Below are 23,254 nucleotides of genomic sequence, written 5' to 3' on the forward strand. Positions count from 1 at the left end.
GCCAAAATTGACACCTTCCTGGGTACAGCATGGGACACCTTGCATGGCCACTGGCGCAGCCCAGCAGAGTTATTAATGGGAAGGAGACTCCGATGCCCATTAGATAGATTAAATCTTACTTATTCTCCTGATGGGTATCCAACAACGAGAGATAAAACAAGGATATTTGCATCAGGTGATCCTGTATTCACCAGAAATTACAGTGAAGGTTCCCTTTGGTTGGAAGAGACAATTCTAGAGGTGACAGGTCCCAAATCGTATTCAGTGGATATGGGAAATGGAAGGGTCTGGAAAAGGCACATAGATCAGCTATGAAAAAGACTAGAAGTCAAAACAGATACCAAACAACCAGGCCCTGACTACCAAATGTTTACGCCAACAGCTAGCTCAAGCCCGAGGCGGTCGGAGGACTTATCTGAAAGTGGTGAAGTCCAGCGACACCCCACGATCCCTCCAAAGCCAGCAGGGACAACTCTGCTATTAATCCGGGGCCGGAGGGCCAATTGGAGGAGCTGGGAGGAATGGAGAGTCCCTCTGACCAGCTCGACTCCCCACCAGGGAATGAATTGCACAGGTCGCCAGGATTAGAAGACGCCCTGACTACCTGCGTGATTATGTTTGTAAATAATATGTAAATAGTAGACTAAGTGTTTTCTGGGAGGGGAGGAGTGTTATGTATTTGAATTTTTGGAGGGAAATTTGGGCGCGAAAAAGCATGTTTCTGATTGGCTGATGCCTCAGCCAAAATACTATATAAAGAGGGCTGTTTGCCAGTTGCTTTTGCTGGGTTCTCACAATAAACTTAAGAGCTGTTGTCACCAATGACTGTCTCTTGCCTCCTCATTGCCCAAATTTAACAGGTCTGGCACAAAGTAATGGACTGGTTTATTCCATTCAGCAGCTTTGAAATATGAGCTAGGTTTTAAATGCCCCACAATGAACAAGTATAAAAACTAAAATACCTCATGTCCATTCAGTTGTATCCGACTCTTGGTGATTCTATGGGTCAAGTCTCCCTATGTCTTCTAATCTTGCACTACTTTGAGTTGTTGTACCCTCTGGCTGGTGTCAGCTTTGATGGTATCCAGCTACCGTGTTCTCTAATGGCCTGGTTTCCTTTTACTGCCAACTCTTCCAAACATAATTGCTGTCTCCATTGAATTCCCCTACATGACATGGCCAAAACAAATTAAAACAAAATATAAAGATTAAATTAACTATTGCAGTACTTTTAAGGCGTATTCAGGAACTGTACAACTGTGATCAAAGTATTTGTCTTTTTCCCGTTTTCTACTTAAGTATCAGACACATGCATTTGAGTATGCATATATGAATGGGAGGAGGATGCTTTAAGTCGGGGGTGTCAAACTCAAGGCCCACAGGCTGGATCTGGCCCACGGGGTGCTTAGATCTGGCCCGTGGGTTTGGCCTGGAAATAGCAAAGGACTGGCCTGGGGTACCTCTGATAGTGAAAATGGGGTGCGCATGGCCCCACCGTGGCCCCTTTTTGACCTGAACGACCTCCTGTAAAATCTTGTAGCAAACGCAATTCCCTCACTAACCTGCTTTCCAGCTCCATTCTCCAGCATGCAGGGGAACAAAAGACCATGTGACTACCAATTTTAAAAAAACTTCAGTCAGACCGTCTAACTTAGCAAGATCTCTCCCCCCACACCCCCTGGAAGGTCTGATTGCATTTTTTAAAAAACTTGTAGTCACATGGTTTTTTCTTGTTGCCCTGCGCGCAGGAGAACAGAGCTGGAAAGCAGGTTAGTGAGGGAATTCTGGTTGCTCTGGGATGAGATGGAAGTGAGGATTTTGCATTACGATTGCTCATAAGAACCAGTAAAAGAGGAATGAAAAAATCCTTATCTGTGGATTAGCGTTTCTCAGTCTTGGCAAGTTTAAGATGGGTGAACTTCATGCTGCCTGGGGAATTCTGGGAACTGAAATCCATACACCTTAAAGTTGCCAAAGTTGAGAAACATGGGTTTACACTAGAGTTTAGGATTTTCCACTCCAGTTTTATTTAGAGTTTGGTGCAATTAAATAAATCAGCTATGGTTTTGTTAACAACTAGTGATTAAAGCGATATGAACCATTACTGGACTTTTTGTGAGAAACTGAAATTAAAAGTTGATCTGGGGCTTTGATGATTAGATATGGGATTATGGAAATAATGTAGCAAATGTTAATCTTCAAGTAAGAGTTTGATATATTTTTACTTATATCTATACCAAAGAAAGTTGAAAGTCATTCTTTTTTGGTTTTCCTTCTTTCCTCTTTTATTCTTATACTTTCACTCTTTTTCTTTCCTGAGCCTTTTCTTTTTTCAAATCTGTTTTTTATTTGTTTATCCCTTAGCTTTATATTTTTTTGATGTATCAAGGATCAAAGATTCGACCATTATAATTCTACATTCCTTATTTATAAAAATCATATCAAAATTTAGAATGAAATCCACTGGGAGCCATCTCATATAAGGCAGGCTCTGAGTAACCAAAAAGTGTTTATTGATAGAAGAGAATATTTGTAGCTCAAGGTTGAACTGTGGGGTCCTTGGTGCTCTCTGAGCTTGATGGTTTTCTTGTAGTTGTTTCATTACCAAACTAGGTAACATCATCAGTACTAGAAGGGAGTGGAGTTTGCTCTTATTTTCATATACTAGTGGCTTCCCCTGTCAGTGTTGATCAGTTGCTTCACAAACAGTGTTTTGATGGGTGCCAGGTCTCTACAGCCTCAGGCAGAGAAGGGCTATTCTGCACCCTTCCCTCAAATGTTCTTTAAAATACAGAGTTTCTCAGCATTCCTTTAGGAACCTCCAACATGCAAACTGTGCTTACTCATCCTAAAATGAATCCTCTTTACCTGGAGCTTCAAAATTTGCTGTTTGCTAGGAAGATGTGTAGCTAAAAGTCAGTCTACATTTAGTGTACATCTGACTTTGAGGATATTTCTTCATAACCAAACAAAAGTGCTTGCTTGCTGGATCTGGATGTCACAAAGCAAAGCCCACATTTTGTAATTAACTCCTGTGCCCCGTTTTGGCTGGCAGACTGCTGCAGGAGGCTGAGTGCTGTCATGCCCACCCTGGCCATGCACTCGGCCCTCCGAAGTCAAACACAACTCTGATGTGGCCCTCAATGAAATTAAGTTTGACACCCCTGCTTTAAGTGCATTTACTAAGAACAGCACAATTTCTAGGACTATAGCAGCTTTTTTTCTCTTCCTTCCACAGTCAGGTTGACAACCCCCCCTCTAGGTAGTTAGACTGTAAAGCTTCTTGACAGTCCTGGACCCTTGCTCTCCTCAGAATAAAAATATGTAAGTATTATTGCTGACCCAGCAAGTTGATTCTTGCATCACTGATATTCTCTTTCAAAATATTTGTTGAGGATAGACTTAAGAATAACACATGGGAAATTGAATCTACCAACCTCAATTCTATATTGGCAATCCATCGTCGTCGTCGTCATCATTTTTAATTTGATTTCATGTCTTTGTGAAGTATGGTATTTTCAGTGCTTTTCTATAATTTTGAACCATAAATTTCCTAAGCACAGTCTCTGCAGCATGCTTGCTCTTGACTGCCATAGAAATGGGGAGTGGAACATGGGCATTTAGGATGGGGAAGTGAGCTGGTGTGTAGTAGTCCCATGAGAACTGGAAGGCAGGTTTGCACTCATGAATTATGGCACTGCTTAGTGGTGGTGTTTATACTGCATCAAGGCCAACTGTCCTGAGACTCCAGATGCGAGAAATATCTGCAGAGGAGCTTTCCCATAACATCTTAGTGGGTGTTGATTGGACTCTCAGTACTGAACCCTATGGGGACAGATTTGGAATGACTTTCAATGTATAACTTCCATGCATTTTGAATCAGATCTTGCCTTGCTTTTGCTGCTATCATTTCAAACTTAGTAAAAGTACCTCTTTTCTAATCCAATGGAGTTGGGGGGGGTTTCTTTCTTGAGTTTTGAATGGAGGAAGACCTGACATTAGGCAAGATTTGCTTTATCAGCCAACCCAGAAACCCTAGTCTACCGTGGGGACTGAGCACCCAATGTCAACACACGGGAGTGACCGGGAAGAGTCCAGAGACCTGGATCAGCCCTTCCCTGGCCATGCCAGAGTCAAGATGAGGCAGAGTGGCTGGAAAAGCTGGAACCTGATGAGTAGCCGACCTGAGCCAGATGGTAGTTAGGCATAGGATGGTGGGAGGACCCTGAGGAGCACTCACTGGGGGTGACTTTCACCAGGGGGAATCAAGATCCTGCAGAACAGAGGGGTGAAAGGGAAAGCATGGCAACTTCCCCCTGCCGGACCCTGACAAAAAGGACCTCATGCTGAGCCATGCTTTGTATTTGCTGTAAGAGGTTCTAGAGAATCAGAGGATCCTGGAAACCCTCATCCAGATGTCTGCCCAGCAACCTCTGCTGTCTCTACAGTCATGGCGGCAGCCTCTGTCACTCCACAGGGGGCAGCTCCAACTGCAGCTGCTTAGTAAGTAGTTGCTGTGGCCGCTCAGGCCCACTAACAGTGGTGGGTGGGTGGCCTTCCCCAGAGGTACCAAATTCCTAAAGTTCCTCCGTTGGGAGTAAAATTCAGGGAGGATCCCAAAGCTTTGGGATTTTTTCTAGCCCAGGTCTCGAATTACATGCAGGAGTATGGGGGCAAATTGGGATCTGAGACAGCCAAAGTGAGATGTGACACCATGGCCCTGTCAGGAGCTGCAACAGAGTGGATGATTACTCTTCACAACGAAAATGCCCCCACTAAGGAACAATGACCAATTGTTTATTGAACAATTGAACAAGCCTCTGGTGGCTCAGGCTGGTAAGACAGTCTGACAGTCTGTTATTAACAGCAGCTGCTTGCAATTACTGCAGGTTCAAGTCCCACCAGGCCCAAGGTTGACTCAGCCTTCCATCCTTTATAAGGTAGGTAAAATGAGGACCCAGATTGTTGGGAGCAATAAGTTGACTTTGTATATAATATACAAATGGATGAAGACTATTGCTTGACATAGTGTAAGCCGCCCTGAGTCTTCGGAGAAGGGCGGGATATAAATGCAAATAAAAAAAAAATTATGACGGCACTTCATTGGTGGGTTGAGGACCCCCAGCCAAAGACAAGGTTAGGACCCGAATGAAGACCATTACTCAGGAGCGGAGGTCATTGGCAGAATACACCCAAGAGTTCCGTGAGCTGGCCTGCCATCTGGTCACCTAGCCTGAGGAAATCCTGATGAAATGTTACAATGAAGTTTATCATAACTGCAACTCCCAAGGGGCTCCTCAATATCTCCAGCATTAGTATGAATTGGCAGACAAAGTGGAGATAGACCTAGCCAGGGACTGGCACCGTAGCAACTGCAGCTGGGGCAAGCCTTCCCCTTCTGCTCATAAAGATTCCCCAAAAGCTGCCAAAGGTGGGTCAAAGCCTAAACTAAGATCTACAGCATGCTTCAAGTGTGAGAAGGAGTGACACTGAGCAGCTGACTGCTGTTCTGCCAAATCGAGGGATTTGGGATGACTTTCAATGTGTAACTTTTGCATGTTTTGGATCAGATCTTGCCTTGCTTTGATTGCTATCATTTCAAAATAAAAATAGTACCTTTTCTTTAATAAAAATACCTTTTCTTAGTAAAAATACCTTTTCTTTCTTGAGTTTTGAATGGATATAGCCCTGACAGCCTTCTAATACTCTGTGAAACATTTTACTTTATATTCCATGTGCAGCTGAGACCATTTCAGTGATGGAGAAAACTTACTTAAGGTCACTTTCTAGTTCTGTTTTATCCCAGATTTGTGAAGGCTCAATATCAACTAATCATCTAACTGAAGCTTGACTTTCAAGCTTTGTTGTTCCTGTTTTTGTTTTGTTTTATTTTGTTTTGGTTTTTTTTACTTATAATTTTCTTTTACAACAGTTATTATTATAAATTTAAATTGACTTCTTATTCTAAATTTGCAATATAACTTTCATTTTTTCTGTTATCTATTTTTCCAAGCATCGAATTCATATATCATAATTTTATTTTTTTCTGTTTTACACAGAAACTCCAAAAGGGGTTTTCAATCAGCATTAAAATTAATCAGTGCCTGGCATTTAGACCCCAAAAAATTGTCATGTATGTATCCTAATGTACAGGCTAAATGCTGGAGATGTGATTGTGAAGATGCTACTTATTATCATATATGGTGGACTTGCAAAAAAGTTAAAGCATTTTGGATTAAAGTATGGTGGATCATGCAGAATATTTTGAAAAAGAAGATTAAGTTTACCCCGCAGTTCTTTTTACTAGGAATAATTATGGATTGTACAGCTATAGAGACTAAATTGATTCTGAACTTAATAACAGCCGCAAGACTTTTGATTGCTCAATATTGGAAGAAAGAAGAATTACCTACAATTGAAGAATGGACTCTTAAAGTATCAAATCTGGCAGAAATGGCAAAAATCTCTGCTTACTTGAAAGACTATACACAAGAAAAATATATTTTAGAATGGAAAATGTGGATTGATTATATTCAAAATAAGTATCAGATAAAAAAATATCAAATAGCATATGAGTAAATTTAGGAAATAATTTGTATTAGATATATTTTTGAAGGAGAGGGGAATTGAGAGTGTGAATAAGCGTGGAGAGACTAGAGATTATAATTTAGGAATTATTTTAGATTATGATTGTTAGTTTTGATACCCTGCATTTTGTTCTGGGAAGTCGGGGTGGGGGGTAAAGGGGAAGGGAATTGGGGGGTTGAGGTTAGTGATGGAGTGATGGTTAATGTACAGGGATTATTGAAGATGTATAAATATAATTAATGTAGGGTCGGGTCTGACCAGTTGCCATTTTAGAACGGTGGGGAGGGAAAAAGAGAGTAGGAGGTAGGAAAGAGGAGAAGAGGAAGGAAGAGGGGTAGAAGAGGAAGGAAGAGGGGTAGAAGAAGGAGAAGAGTGTAGGGTGGAGGGAGGAGAGGAGGTAGATAAGAGAAGGAGAGGAAGGTTTGGAAAGTAAAAGAAGGTAGAAGAGGGAAGAAGGTTAAAAAGGGGGGTGGTGACTGGGCAGGCCCGACTAATTGTATATAACTGTACATTGGATGAATTATTTGATAAGATTGTAAAAATAAAACTTTTTTTATAAAAAAATAAAAAAAAAATTAATCAGTGCCTTGTGTCTAATCATCATACATTCAGTAGTAGAAGTTCATCCTCAAAGCATTTGTAGTAAGAACCTAAGAATATATGTGGTCCTGATGCTATTCATGGCTTAATTTGTTTTTATGCTTCAGAAACTTTCCTTATTGTTATAAGTCCATTCTGTATATGGTTTGCTGTAATTTTTTTAAGAATCATCTATTTTTTAATGTGAATATCATGTTCTATATACATCTTAGATAAAAAATTGTATAGCTGTAAATATAGTATTTATTGCACAATTAATACAGTATCTCCCTCTAGAAGTTTCAAAATAGCAATAGCACTTAGACTGATTTACAGTGCTGTATAGCCCTCTCTAAGTGGTTTACAAAGTCAGCATATTGCCCCCAACAATTTGGGTTCTCATTTTACCCACCTCAGAAGGATAGATGGCTGTGTCAATCTTGAACATGGTGAGATTTGACCTGCCAAATTGCAGTCAGGCGAAATAGCCTGAAGTGCTGCACTCTAACCACTGCACCACTGAAGCTCATCATTTTCTTTCTCTTTTCTTAATATGTATGGTAACAATTTCCCTGGTTTATTTGCAAATTCAAAACAATTTTCCACAACATCCTTCACCTTTATTTCCATTTCTTTGAGTTTTAACTTTAGTGTAATGTAACAGCTTATTTTTTCTGGTGATTTCTTTAATTCTCCCCTTTGTTTTTTTTAAAAAAAACTATTATTATTTTTCTATCTTCTACAATTAACTCTTTTTGTGGCAGCATTTCATTTAATATCCATCTGAAGAAGATAAATTTTACTATATATACAATATAATTTACTTGGACTTCAGTAAGGCATTTGATAAAGTAGACCATAGCCTACTACTTGATAAAATAGAAAAATATGGGTTAGACCGCATCACCACCAGATGGATTCGTAACTGGCTAACCAACCACACTCAATGTATAGTCCTCAATGGAATTGCATCTATGGAATTGCATAGAGGGAGGTATGCAGTGGGATACCAAGGGCTCTGTTTTAGGCCCAGTACTCTTCAACATCTTCATAAATGATTTGAACGAGGGGATAAATGGGGAACTAATCAAATTTGCAGACAGCACCAAGCTAGCAGGAATAGCCACCACTCTGGAAGATAGGCTTACTATACAGAAAGATCTTGACAGACTTGAACATTGGGTGCTATCCAGGGGTGAAATCTAAAAATTTTCCCTACCGGTTCTGTGGGCATGGCTTAATTGGTGGGCGTGGGTGGTCAGATGACTGGGTGGGCATGGCCAATAACAATAAATAATAAAAATAATAAACAAAGTATACAAAACAAAAAGAGGTACCAAAAACCAACTTTCACACTTTACACACACACAACAAAACACAACTGACACACACACAGTGTAAAAGCAGCTGCACTTCATCCAAAATGGCCCCTGCAACAAGCAGGAACCTCACACAGCCACAGAAAGCTCAAAAACCAACTTTCACACTTTACACACACACAACACAACACAGCTGACTCACTCACACACACACACAAAATGCCACATACAGCTTTATTTATTTATTTATTTATTTTATTTGATTTTTATACCGCCCTTCTCCCGAAGGACTCAGGGCGGTGTACAGGCATAATAAAACCGACAATACAATATACAAGTTTAAAATACAATTTAAAAAACTTATTTAAATTAGCCCAATGATTAAAATTTACCATACTAAAAAACCCCGTTTAAAATTAATAAATTTAACATTTAAAATCCCAATTTAAGCCAGCCCCGCGCGGATAAAAAGATGAGTCTTGAGTTCGCGACGAAATGTCCGAAGGTCGGGTATTTGGCGTAAACCCGGGGGAAGCTCGTTCCAGAGTGTGGGAGCCCCCACAGAGAAGGCCCTTCCCCTGGGGGCCGCCAGCCGACATTGTTTGGCAGACGGCACCCTGAGAAGTCCCTCTCTATGGGAGCGTACGGGTCGGTGGGAGGCGTGTGGTAACAGCAGGCGGTCCCGTAAGTACCCAGGTCCTAAGCCATGGAGCGATTTAAAGGTCATAACCAACACCTTAAAGTGCACCCGGAAGGCCACAGGCAGAGCTACGCAGCCCCTCTATAACCCGCGCAGCTGCATTCTGGACTAACTGAAGCCTCCGAGCGCACTTCAAGGGAGCCCATGTGAGAGCATTACAGTAATCCAAGCGAGAGGTAACGAGCGCATGAGTGACTGTGCATAAGGCATCCCGATCAAGGAAGGCGCAACTGCGAACCAGGCGAACCTGGTGGAAGGCCCTCCTGGAGACGGCCGTCAAATGGTCTTCAAACGACAGCCGATCATCCAGGAGGACACCCAAGTTGCGCACCCTATCCTTTGGGGCCAGTAACTCGCCTCCAACAGCCAGCCGCGGCTGCAGCTGACTGAATCAGGGTGCCGGCATCCACAGCCACTCCGTCTTGGAGGGATTAAGCTTGAGCCTGTTTCTCCCCATCCAGACCCGTACAGCTTCCAAACACCGGGACAGCACTTCGACAACTTCATTGGGGTGGTCCGGGGTGGAAAAGTACAGCTGGGTGTCGTCAGCGTACTGCTGGTATCTCACCCCGAAACCACTGATGATCTCACCCAACGGTTTCATGTAGATGTTGAACAGCAGGGGCGAGAGAATCGACCCCTGCGGGACCCCACAAGTGAGGCCCCTCGCGGTCGACCTCTGCCCCCCTGTCAACACCGTCTGCGGCCGGTCAGAGAGATAGGAGGAGAACCACCGATATACGGTACCTCCCACTCCCAATCCCCCCAACCGGCGCAGCAGGATACCATGATCGATGGTATCGAACGCCGCTGAGAGGTCTAATAGGACCAGGGCAGAGGAATATCCCCTGTCCCTGGCCCTCCAGAGATCATCCACCAATGCGACCAAAGCTGTCTCCGTGCTGTATCCGGGTCGGACGGCTTTGTGAGATTTTGTGTGTTTGTGTAGTTAGAGTGAAATACTACCAAAACACACCAAATTTAAGGTTTGTGGACTTTAATTCCCAGAGTTCCTCAACCAGAAAACCAGGCAGATTGAGTTGCTCACTGAGGAGATGGACTGCAGGCAGGCAGATTCAGTTGCTAGTTGATGCAACTGATGTCAAGCATGGCTTTGCCAGCCCAAAAGGAGCAGCAATAAGGTTAGGAGAGGGTGGATTGGTTGGGCATGGGTGGTGGCTATTGTAAGAGGCTGTTAAAAATGATTTTAAAAGCCTGTGATGATCAGGCAACTCATCTGGGATTGCCAGAGGAAAAAAAGATTTTAAAAGCTCCTCTGACAATCCCAGCTGAAGTTCCCTCATCACAGCCCAGAACCTCTTAAAATAATTGTTTTAACAAGCTCTTCGGCTGAACAGCTTGTAGAAAACATATTTTTTAAGGTTCTGGTGATGAGGAACTTAGCTGGGATCGCCAGAGGAGCCTTTTAAAACCTTTTTTTTAACAACCTCTTCTGCTGAAGAGGTTGTAAAAAAAGAGTTTAAAGGGTTCTGACGATCCCAGCCGAGCTGTGGGATCATCAAAGGTTTTTTTTTTCTTTTAAAAGCATGTTTTCGGCTGAAGAAAAACTGCTTTTAAAAGTAAAAAAAAACAACCTCCGATGATGGCGCGGCTCAGCAAAGGCAGGGGGATTTTGCTACCAGTTCTCCGAACCACCAGCCGCTATCGCTACCGGATCAGGCGAGCCGGTCCAAACTGGGAGCATTTCACCCTGGTGCTATCTAACAAAATGAAATTCAATGGTGAAAAAAGTAAGGTTTTACATTTAGGCAAGAAAAACAAAATGCACAGATACAGTATATGTGGTACCTTGCTCAATAGTGGTGACTGTGAGAGGGAACTTGGAGTCCTACTGGACAATCACTTAAATATGAGCCAGCAGTGTGCAGCAGCTGCCAAAAAAGCCAACACAGTTCTGGGCTGCATAAACAGAGCGATAGAATCAAGATCACGTAAAGTGTTAATACCACCTTATAATGCCTTGGTAAGGTCATACTTTGAATACTGCATACAATTTTGGTTGCTACAATGTAAAAAAGATGTTAAGACTCTAGAAAGAGTGCCGAGAAGAGCAACAAAGATGATTAGGGGACTGGAGGCTAAAACATATAAAGAACGGTTGCTGGAACTGGATATATCTAGTCTTATGAAAAGAAGGACAGCGGCAGCTGTAACATGGCTTAAGTATTGGATAACTCTTAAAAATAAAAGAGTACTAACAATAGAAGGCCATGATCTACAACTTAGCTGGCACACATCTGGGAGGAAAAAATAAATTTCATATGTATTTTCAGAGACATCAGGTAAGAGATGCCTTGTTAGACGTGTGAGAGAAAATCAAGAGAAATTATTACACAAAAATCCCGAAGTGGCTATCAACCATGGAAGCAATGATTTACCCCAGTGTATTAGACTGGAATAAGGTAATGACATACAAAGTGTTATTGGATGGGCAAGGAAAACTTAAATCTAACCAAGACTTAAAATCTCAAGGAATAGAAATAGATTGGTGGCCACATTTACAAATTCAGACAAGATATGAAAAGATTTGGAAAATTTTGACTTCCAAAGAGAACAACAAGAATTGGACAAAATATTATACGAGACAGAAGAAAAAATGATAACCAAAGCTTACAACTGTTTTTTAAAATTCAAAATGGAGGAGGAAACAGTGAAAGAGACGATAACAATCTGGGCCAAAAATTTTGGATATAATATCGAATATTGGGAAAAATTATGGGGAAAAAATTATAAATGAATGATGTTGGCAGCTTATAAGGAAAACATGTACAAAATGTTTTATTGTTGGCACCTACCTCCAGCAAGGCTGGCGAAAATGTTCTCTAATAAACTGGCAAATTGTTGGAGATGTAATCACAAACAAGAACATTCTACCACATGTGGTAGACATGCCTGAAAACTAAGAGGTATTGGATGAAAATTTAAAAATGGTTAGAAGAAATTAAACAAAAAATTGAGATGAAACCAGAACTGTTCTTATTGGGTATCATAAAAGGAAATATAAATAAAAAGACTCAATACATCATACTCCATATCATAACAGCAGCCATAATTAAATTTGCCCAGAACAGGAAACAGGAAAACATGCCATCAAACGCAATGATAATAAAAAAGATGCTTCCTGCACAGAAGAAACAGAATATTATAAGATCTGGAGCATGTGGTATAAATGGCTAGAAACTAAAATAAATGGCTAGAAACATAGAAATCATGTTAAAGTGAAAACCGTATATATTTATGAATATGATAAAGGAGGTTAAAGGTTAAAGAGATTATGTAAGTATATATAAGTATATTTAATATATAAAGAATTTATAAAACATATACTAAAGGTGAACAATTGTATAGCATAGCAAAAGGTTTTATGTATTTACATGTATAAATACAAAAATTACAAAATGTATAATACAATAGGCTGTAAATGGAAAATATGTAATTAGAATTTATACCGATAACTGAATTCTGTAAAAGTGGAAATGTGATTTTAAAACTAAAAAAGGTTGAATAAAGATTATTAAAAGAAAAAAAAGAAAAGAAAAGAAGAACTAGGGGTGACATGATAGCAGTGTTCCGATATCTCAGGAGTTGCCACAAAAAAGAGTCAAACTATTCTCCAAAGCACTTGGGGGTAAGACAATAAGCAATGGGTGGAAACTAATCAAGGAGAGAAGCAACTTAGAACTAAGGAGAAATTTCCTGACAGTTAGAACAATTAATCAGTGGAACAACTTGCCTCCAGAAGTTGTAAATGCTCCAACCCTGGAAGGTTTTAAGAAGAGATTGGATAACCATTTGTCTGAAGTGGTGTAGGGTTTCCTGCCTAAGCAAGGGGTTGGACTAGAAGGCCTCTGTTCTGTCCCCATCGACCTCCCCTAAGAAAGCACACCAGCCGAGGGCCGTCTGCCAGCAATTTATTTACACTTGGCCGGGGTTTTTTTTGGCAACGAAAAGTTCTGGCAACGTTTCTTCACGTGCCTGCCATGTCTCTATCAAGTAGCAGCGTGCTGACGGACTGTTGCCAGGGCAACCTGGAGTCTGCAGGATGATCAAACAATTACTCACGAAGAAATTCCAACCTTCAGTCCAAGGGCTGTCAGTAGCTCACACGAAGCAGTCCAAGAGCTCATAGCTTGTAGCTCTGTCCGACACAAGAGCCTATGGAGCAATTCCACCTACTTTTATCCCTGTGGGGTGTGGCTCCATGACTCAGCACTCCCCGGGCCTGCCACACCTCTTCCTCTGCTGCGCGCGCTTATCTCGCCATCACTGTCTCGGATTGAGCCAAGATTGATCCTCAGCAGTTGGCACTTGGGGCGTTGCCAGGAAGGAGGAGGGGTTGGGGGAAAGAGGCCTTGTCAGCTCTTCCTCCTCCTCCTGGCCTGCAGCTGGAACTTGGGGCGGTGCCAGCTAGGAGGGTCCTGGCGAGGGAGGCCCTGCTGACTCCTCTCCCTCACTCTCCAAGTCATTCTCCTCCATGAGGGCAGGCTCGGGGACCGGCTCGGGGGCCGGAGCCACAACAGCCTCAAAGGTCCCTTCGAACTCTGTTATTCTATTCTAAATATTATTCTAAATAAACTCACAGGATTATGAAAAAGCCTTTATAAAATCTCAACAATCTTAGTAGTCAAAATTTTTGAGGTCCAAATCATATCTATTCTTAAAAAAGATTCATAACTTTCTGAAAAAGAAGTATTTTCTCTACAGTTACTATTTTCTGCCTCCATAAGTCTACTAGAGCTAAATTGCCCATCAAATTAAATGAAAAAAAAGGTCTTTGGTAATTTATCTTGAATATTTTGAATATTCTCTGATGTTCTATCAATTTTGAAGAAACAACTCCACTCCAATCTCCCATCAAACACCAGTTTTCATAAGAAAAGTTTGTCAATTGTTCCATACATTGTTTATAAAATATAAAACATTCCTTTATCCTCATTCAGGGCATAAATTCCCAAGGTCATGGTCTTAACGCCAAGTAATTCCACCCCAGCAAATTTGCTATATCTGTCAATCAATACTGTTCTGGTTTTAACTGGAGGTTAACACATTTAAGCAACTCCATTTATTTTATGATTTTTCTCCAATTGAAATAAATTCTGCTCCCAAATTTTTGCAAGTCAAATATATCCTTTGTTCTGAGTATCTTGCAAAGAAATTACAAGAAAAGAAAAAATTGGTTTTTTGTTTTAATAATTTCACCACATGTACATTATTGTCTGTAGGGATGACAGAATTTAAGCCCTTTGCTCTTCATGTATCTGCATTAAAAATAAACTGAAACACCCACCTCAGTAACAATAGACACTCCATTGTGCATATACCCCAACAGGAGATGGAAGAGAAGATTGGCATTATTTATCCCATTGTATAAGTATAGAATTAAGATATGATGGAATTGTTTAATTGGGACTTTGAGGTTAGGCTGCCAATCAATCCCTCCCCCCAATCTTGGATCCTTCAAATCTATGAACTATGACTTCTGTTTTTCCAGCCAATACAGCTGCTTGAGAGGGATTATGCAGCTGTAATCCAACACATCTGAGTAGTGAAATAATAGATTTAAAAGGAATATAAATTTATTTTCTCACAATGCAATTCTGAGTCAAAGTGAAGCACAAAAAAGGTGTATGTGTGTAACCAATATGTCCCTCAAACATCCACTAAATCAGTAACAAGTTAAATTTAAGCCACAGGTTAGTGAAAATATTTTTTCCCCACCCATATTACAGACCCTGTAAAATCTATCTTATAGACCTCTCCAGGTAAAAACTCCTAGCCTGAAGTGATACATCTTGACACCAGTCTATTATCATTGGGTAATTCTGAATTTTGTGAATAAGTACTCTGCTTCCTTTCATAAACTTCTCTCATGTTTCCCCCTCCTTCTCTTTTGTCTTGTTTTTCCTACAGTTTCCTACAAGGTTCTGGTTACCACCTTTAAAGCGCTCCATGGCATAGGACCGGGATATCTTCGGGACCGCCTTCTGTTACCACATGCCTCCCACCGGCCGTACGCTCCCATAGAGTGGGTCTTCTCAGGGTGCCGTCAGCCAAACAGTGTAGGCTGGCGATCCCCAGGGGGAGAGCCTTCTCGGTGGGGGCACCTACCCTCTGGAATGAGCTTCCCCCAGGACTTTGACAACTTCCTGACCTCCGGACCTTTCGCCGCGAGCTTAAGACATATCTATTCTTCCGAGCAGGACTGGCTTAAATAGGGTTTTTAAACATGGATTTTATTGGGGTTTATTTTATATTTTGTATTGTATTTTAAATTTAGGCTATATTGAATAAGTTTTTTAAATAGTGTTTTTATTGTAATATATTGTATTATTTTATCTGCCTGTTCACCACCCTGAGTCCTTCAGGAGAAGGGCGGTTTAAAAATTAAATTATTATTATTATTATTAGTTAAAAAAAACAAATTTAAATACTTTAGATGTTCCATTTAGGAAAGGTACCAAATACCTTTTTGTTGTCATTTTGAGATGAGTTATGAATACTCAAGTTATCTTTCTAAAGTTGCTATTTTCCTTCCAAGGGAAGTTCCCATTGACACCAATATCAACCAACTTTCTTGGCAGAGCTGGCAGACTAACTAAACTTGCTTTGGTTTTGGATTGATAATTTCTGAGGTGAGGCCCAAATAAGATCTGTGTGTATCCAGAAAAGGAGAGATAATTCAACCACTTGTGGGAAGTTAGCACCCACCCCTCTCCTAGAAAAATGAGATATTTTAGAAAATATTAAAAGGGCAGAATATTTCCCCTAAAAGGGAGGCAGAAACGCAGCCCTCACCTTTGTTAATGGGGCATTAAGGCCTGAGCCAGTCTATTCTACATAACAAAAATCTACCTCCTTCTAGCAGAGTGATAATAGGAATTGCCCAAAGTCCCTTCATTATATCATCATCCAGCAAGGCTCAACCAAGCTTGGGACTCAGGGCAGACTAGAGTTGCCCTTGCATGGCCCCATGGGAGTCTGACAACCAATCAGAATACAAGCTCAAATCCAAAGCCCAACAGAGGGCATAAAACCAAGGTACTCTCAGCATCTTGGCCCTTTTTTTCTGCTCAGGAACTCAAACCATGTGATCCAGTACAGGAGCTCAAGCCATGTAATCCTGTTCATCAATAAACCTTTCCAAGCAACTTCCATGAATCCAGTGTCTTTTTCCCCACTTGGAACTGAACCCAGAAGGATATTTCTTCCAACACACTCTGCATTTTATTAAAAGACCAGCTAACAATATCTTCATTTTTAATGTTTCTTTCACACAATTTTTTCATTTCACTTCTTTTTGGCATGTGCATAAAAATCCATTAAAGAAAGACATAATGGCTTTACAAAAATTGGTTGATTGTAATTCTGAATTGCAAATTGAAAGGGAAAAAAAATAACAGAATAACAGAGTTGGAGGTCTTCTAATCCAAATCCCTGCTCAAGCAGGAAATCCTACACCATTTCAGACAAATCATTGTCCAGTCTCTTCTTAAAAACCTCCAGTGTTCAAGTCATTATTAAACTGCTTTGAATCTCTTTTGGATTGAATAAGGAGAGATGCTTATATTTCCATTCGGCTAAATATTTCACTTTCTCCAACCAACATTACAAGGAAATCAGTTAGGATTGAAGATTCATGGACTAATAATGATTTTAGATATACACACAGAGTGAAATCGTCAAATTAGGTGTCATAAAATACAAACTCCAAATATATAATCAAAAATTGGAAACTCATGCATTAATAGTATGTTAAATCTTTCATAATCTATAGCTCTTACTATAATATAAATTCTTTATAAAAATAGTTAAATGAATTGGTGGTATGATAAAAAGAGAATAAATCTTTGGCAATTCTCCAAGTCCTGGAGAATTACCTTTATGTAGGTAGCAGAGTCTTTCTTTCTAGGTAGAGTTAAGGTCTTTTTTCCCCTAACACAAAGAACAAAATGAATTTCCTCATTTGAAGGCTGAGTAAAGAAAAAACCTTGACCTTCCTCTCGTCACTATTTGCTTATATAATGAGCTATACCTATAGCATTTACAAACTTGAATACAAAACGAAAGATTTTTTTCTATTTGTTCATAGGAATGCTAAGATTATGTACACAGTTAGTTGGAAATCCCAAAATGTGTTTTCAAAAGATTGTTAAAAGTGGTAATTCCACATGCTGGGTTTTGTCCTTATCTGAACTACTACATGACTGGCAGCTCAGGGGAGAAAATACAGGTAAAGGTTGCTCCTTGCCTGATTTTGCTTATATTGTCAACAACCATGGAAAACCTTTCCATTGGTTGCCCCATAAAAGAATCACTTAGCAGTTGGAATCACTGAGAAGTTCTGGTTGACCAATTTATAACATTACCAGCCATCCTGTGGTTTGATAAAGCAGGTATGCCTTAGTAGTATATTGAGAGTGATGGCTCAGTGAAGCCACACATTGTTAAACTGTTCTAATTGTTGAAAGAAATTGGATTTTTTAAATTGGATGACAGTAGATATTTTTTCAGCTAAAGAAATTTAAGAAGGCCTTATGAATACATTTAAGAAATAGATTGAAGCACGGAAAAAAACCCAGAAATATGGTCAGTTAGCTAATAGTGGATATACTGTACATTCACTTTTTCCCATCTGGGATTCTATTTTTATACTTTTCTTTTATGGAGTATTTGAAAAGATTTTTTTGCTGCCAAAATTATGACAATGTTGATGCTTTAACACAGGGAGGATAGCTTAAGAAAGATATTTTGAACAATCATTATTACCTTAGTGGGACACAGTGGATGCACAGAGGAAGTCTTTCTCATAGCAGCTCCATCCCTACGGGCTACTTTGTTCCTGAAATCTGAATGGCTCCACATTGGTCTCTTCTGTCTGACATTTGGTGCTTGAGTTACTTATTTGTTGGGTTATTTTAACTGTTAGGAACAGAGCAAGTGTGGTGATAAAGGAACAGAGCTAAATGAACACATTCATTTTTAACTTGGTAAATAATAAACTTATACAATAATGGAAACAAGACTTTTTAAAAGTGAATTCATTATTTTCAAGTTTGAAAAACAATACATATGAGAATTTGAAAGATATGACACAGATTACACATTGTAATTTTTGGCAAAGCATGATTGTCTTTGATGTGGCTACATATATAACATCCAGGAAGAATTTGGGAATTATTAGGGTGTGTAATTTGAATTATGATTGATATTTTTAAAAGATTGGGGAGTTGCTTAGTTTGAAGATTACTGATTTAATTATGCTTGTAAAGCTTCAGGCAAGAAGAAAAAGCAACAACTTCACTGGTAACAATAATATTTGATCTTGACAAATTTTGCTGGATGTAGTTGAATGCCTTGTCATTAAAGTGAATGGTAAACTATGACTTAAATTCTACTTAACCTCACAGGGGCTAAATGTACCTAACTTGCTTTGGACCCCAGCTACTAATTTTAAGATTTAAAGTGCATAAACCGGTATGTAAAACAACTATAACAGACAAAGGATCTCAACCTAATTATTCTACCAGAAGGGACAGATATTATCATAGTATAACATATAGGTAATAAGCATATTTAAATCATGTTCCAAATCTGGTTACTTAAGTAGTTTTATAGGTGAAATTACAATTACTATGAAGACTTATTGAGACCAATGTCATCAATTTTATTGCCAAAGTTGAAACCTAATAAAGACAATATACTGTAGTAAATTCAATAAGTTATGAATAAATTCAGTAACTTATTTTCATTCAGCTAGTATTTTTTATCTAGATTGTTCAGGAGATTATTTGGTGTAAAAACAGAGTGTAGCCCTCTAGAAAATATGGCCCCTGACCCCATCAAGTGCCTAGCTTGTCATTCCAATGGAGGGCAAGCACTGATTTGCCGTCTGGATGTGAGTCATGCTGTTTATTTGAGAAGAAGGAGGACCATCTGCTAATCATGAGCAGATGACAAATTTGATGCATCTACACGGCTGTTATTTCCAAATTTGTAAGTAAACACATTTTGTAACCTTGCAGATAACATTTTTCCCACTAATGGAAAAGTTTAAATTTATGCAAAACAATGAAAAACATCTTTTCTGAGATGTACTTTGAAAGCACTGCCTCAGTTTTGACAGCCAAGATTGCAAACAGCAATCTGCTAACTAGTGATCTCATTGTCTTCACCTCCATAATCAAGAAAATATAGCTGTTAGGAATGAACACCTTGCCTCTTGGGATTGAACGTCCAGAGTTCCTATGGGCCAATGTTAGTGGGGAATTCTGGGAGTTGCAATCTCAACATATCTGCAGAATGCTGGCTTGCATTGCTGAAACAGTTCTCCTCCTTTTGGAAGGAATGTGGCTCATTGCTTTCTGTGAAGGGTTCTTTCTTCCAAGGGCCTTGAATCATAGTACTGTAGTCTTGAATGATTTGTAGGCTAGGTCTGCCCTCTTCTGGCTGTAGCTTTAAAGACACTCCTAAAGGGAACAAACGGAACTTTATCCATGAAGCCATAGCACAAATAGGGCATCATCAAGTCCAGTTTTCAGCATTGCAACAGAGTCCTTCCACCTTTTGCTATTTGCCCAATCCCTTCATTCAACATATTATCAGGGAGGCAACAACAACAAGATCTATCAGCCCAGAGGTGAGATGCCATTGGAGAAAATAATGTGCATTCAATCACATCCAGATGGTTCAAACAAGTAAATTTTACCACTGGGAAATTGATACACAGACAACCCCACACCAGATCAGCAACTGATTTAAAGAAGAAGAAAATAATATTTACTACTTATACATAAGAAACTGCTTTATCTATATTGGTATGACACCATTCTTATCTCAAGCTGTAAAAATACATGCTGGGGAAAAGCTAACCAATAGCCTTCTAAGGTCACCCAGTAGAAGCAATAGCAGCAGAATTATCAGGTCAGGCAGAAATTATCTACTTTAACTACGCTTGAAGCTCTAGAACAGGTCTGTCAAACTGGTGGCCCACGGGCCTGATGCAGCTCACACAGGCCACGCTCACCCCAGCTCCGTGAAGGAGGAAACATCGCGAAACATCACGTGACAGCAATGTGACACTGCGAGTTTGACATCTGTGCTCTAGAAAGCCACAAAAGACTAATATAGAGGCAGGAAGATAGAAGAAAAGGATTCTGGGAATATTCAGGTAAAGCTGATTAAATTGGGAGATTATCTGAATCTACATTATTTTTTCATACTATAATGAAACAGTACAATAGAAGACAACAAGGTAGGCTAGGGTAGGACAGGATGGGGTGGGCTGGGGTATGAAGGGAGGGAGGGAGGAAGGGAGGGGAAGTGGAAGGGAGAAGAGACAGGGACTACCAGTAGCACATTTAGACATGATATTATTGAAGAGCTTGTATATCTGGCACTTGAACCTTCTGAGATTGGTACTTGTCCCACTGTGTTCAGTTGTATTGTAGGGTCTTTGCAGCTCTTCTGTAGCCCTCAACTCAGTTGTGGTACAGAAAGAAGTGTGAGAATAGTTCTGCAGCTGCAAATGTTTCCTATTGTCCGGCCTCCCAGATCATGAGTGAAATGCTACCATTTCGGACCAGTTCAGCCAAACCGGTAGCAATGGCAGCGCATGGTTCAGAGAACCAGTAGCGGTGGCAATGTGATGCTCCACCCACCCACCTGGACATTGTTACTTCCTGTAACCTGTTTTTGACATTCTGCACATGGGGCTGCTCAGCCGGAAAGGGGGGGTGCCTGACGGGAGTGGTGGTGGTGGGGCAAGGTGCCTTTAAGATGAGAGGAACCATGGCAGAGCTCTGTGTTGGGTGCCCCCTCCCGCTCCCCTCTTCCCGGCTGAGCAGCCCCTGCGAGAGAAAAGAAGTGTGCGCTTGCTCCTGGCATTTTTCCATTTGGAGGAAGCTTTCATATCTGTGAAAGCAAGTCTGGCTTCCTCCGCTGCTCGCTAAAAACCTCACCAGTACCACTGTGCGCACGGATTGTGTGTATGTATGTGTGTGTGTGTGTGTGTGTGTTCTTTTATATTTCTATTTCTGTAGTTTTAAAAATCTTTGTACAATCTTCTTTCAATAAAAATTATTCATACAAAATAGAGAAAGAGAAAGGATGAGAAAGCTGGGTCTGTCCAGAATTATTCATTTGTCTCACTGAGGTCCCAAACAACAGCCAATTGTTAAAAGATGAACAAATTGTAAAAAGGATCCAAACCAACCATAAAACAGAATTCTTACAGATTAACAAACATCGGTGTAGAATAATTTTCATAATCTGCTGCTCTTAAATGATTTCAAAATTACCGGGAGCCCTGTACAGCGGAAGACAGCAGAATTTGGAAGAAACGTACATCAGAGCAAACAGGAGGTTCTTCCTAAACACCAGATGGAAATCAGGAAAAAGAAAAACCAGTTAGGGGTGTGCATCAGACTCTCTGTGGAGAGAGGATGACAGGAGCAAGAGTTGGGAACCGAGCAAGAAAAACGGAGGTGGGAAAAGAAAAGGGTCGGTTACTCACGTTCTCTCCCAGTTTCGAGGTTGCTTTCTAATTTTCAAAGCATGACATGGGGGAAAAGAAAGCATTTTGGCCTGTTTACTGGGAACCTTGGCATTTTGTCTGATAGGTATTCACCTGGTGCAGAGAAATCGAGCTTTGTTCCTATCTGCGAAAGCCCCCATTTTGCTTAGTTCACTAGGAAATCAGTTGACTTCCTAGTGCCGGTTCTCGAGACAATAGGTTTCTGTTCTGTTCTATTTTGACTGAGAAAATATAGTTACTTCTATACAGTGGTGAAATTTAAATTATTTTTGCCATGTGTGAAGGTAAGTCTGACTTCCTGCACTGCTCGCTAAAAACCTCACCAGTACTCCTGATTTTTTGCAGCACCCCATGCCTGACATCCCATCCCCAGCTGCTCATCTTAAAGGTGCCTCACCCTGCCCCACTGCCCAGGAAGGGGAGTGGGCACCTCAGCTGCTCCAGCCACCCTGGAGACCCCCGACTGGCCTGCCCAGGAGACACAACAGGTGAAGCAGTGGTTGCCCGCGGCAGGCTCGGAATAACAGTGCCTGGATCCACTCTGGGGCCTTTAAGAGCAGTGGAAATCAGCCATCATGCCACGCAACCCCCAAGCACCCCCCCTCTGAGTGGACCCACCACCCAACGAGCATGATCTGGGAACGATTTTGGCCAACCTGACCCAGGCAAGGCCAGAAGGGATGAATTCCCCAACTCCGATTCAGCCGACCGGGGACAGGATGTTGGGCATGGGCTGCTGTGAAAGACCAGGGGCAAAGTCACACACACACACACACACACACACACACACAACCTGGGCACTTCCTCCAAATGGAAAAATGCCAGGAGCAAGCGCACACTTCTTTTTGCACTTGCTCCTGGCATTTTTCCATTTGGAAGACGGAGAGGAGGAGGAAGAAGACGAGGGTGACAATGCCAGGTGTGTGAAGCAAGGCATGAAAATCTACAGCAGGAAGCTCAGGGTGAGTGAAAAGGGGAGCAGCTGAGCACTTTGTTTCTCCCCCCCGAATCATCTCCCAGACTGGGTGGCCAAGGTGGAAAGGCAGGCAATCTTTGGGGTTAGGAGGTGTTGGGTCTGGCTTGGCGAGGGGGGTCAGGCTGGTCAGGTGCTGATCATCGGAATCTTTTTTTACTTTTTAAAGCATTTTTACTAGTTAAAAATGCTTTAAAAAGTAAAAAAAAAAGTTGGTCATGCCCATCCAGTCACATGACCACTACCAAGCCATGCCCACCAAGCCACGCCCAAAGAACCAGTGGCAAAACAAAATTAGATTTCACCACTGTCCCAGATGTTTGGATTTTTTTTCTAATAGTGGGTGAGATGCTAAATGGAAGGTAATGTCTGTGCACATGGTTTGGGAAGGGAACATCACTTGGCTCATTGTCAGTACAGTGTATTGGAAGTTGTCTTCATCTGGAGAGCAGCTCAGACATGTTTCTGAGGGCTGGGTCTGTGGAAGTGCCCTAAGAGAGACCCCAAATTTACTGTGAAATAAATAAATGGAAGTTTTGTAC

This window comes from Ahaetulla prasina, chromosome 5 (genome assembly GCF_028640845.1).
Source record: "Ahaetulla prasina isolate Xishuangbanna chromosome 5, ASM2864084v1, whole genome shotgun sequence".
NCBI lineage: Eukaryota > Metazoa > Chordata > Lepidosauria > Squamata > Colubridae > Ahaetulla > Ahaetulla prasina.